Genomic DNA, 563 nt, shown 5'->3' with positions numbered 1-563 from the left:
AACACACACACAGAGAGAGAGAGACACACACACACAGAGAGAGAGAGAGAGACACACACACACACACACACACACACACACACAGAGAGAGAGAGAGACACACACACACACACACACACACACACACACACACACACACACACACACACACACACACACACACACACACACACACACACACACACACACACACACACACAGAGAGACACACACACACACACACACACACACACACACAGAGAGAGAGACACACACACACACACACACACAGAGAGAGAGAGAGAGAGAGACACACACACACACACACACACACACACACACACACACACACACACACAGAGAGAGAGACACACACACACACACAGAGAGAGAGACACACACACACACACACACACACACACACACACACACACAGAGAGAGACACACACACACACACACACACACACACACACACACACACACACACACACACACACACACACACAGACACACACACACAGACAGACACACACACACACACAGACAGACACAGACAGACACACACACACACACACACACACAC

The sequence above is a fragment of the Perca flavescens genome, chromosome 5, assembly GCF_004354835.1.
Source record: "Perca flavescens isolate YP-PL-M2 chromosome 5, PFLA_1.0, whole genome shotgun sequence".
Classification (NCBI taxonomy): Eukaryota; Metazoa; Chordata; class Actinopteri; order Perciformes; family Percidae; genus Perca; species Perca flavescens.
The sequence above is the reverse complement of the archived record's forward strand: the minus strand, read 5'-3'. Positions refer to the sequence as shown.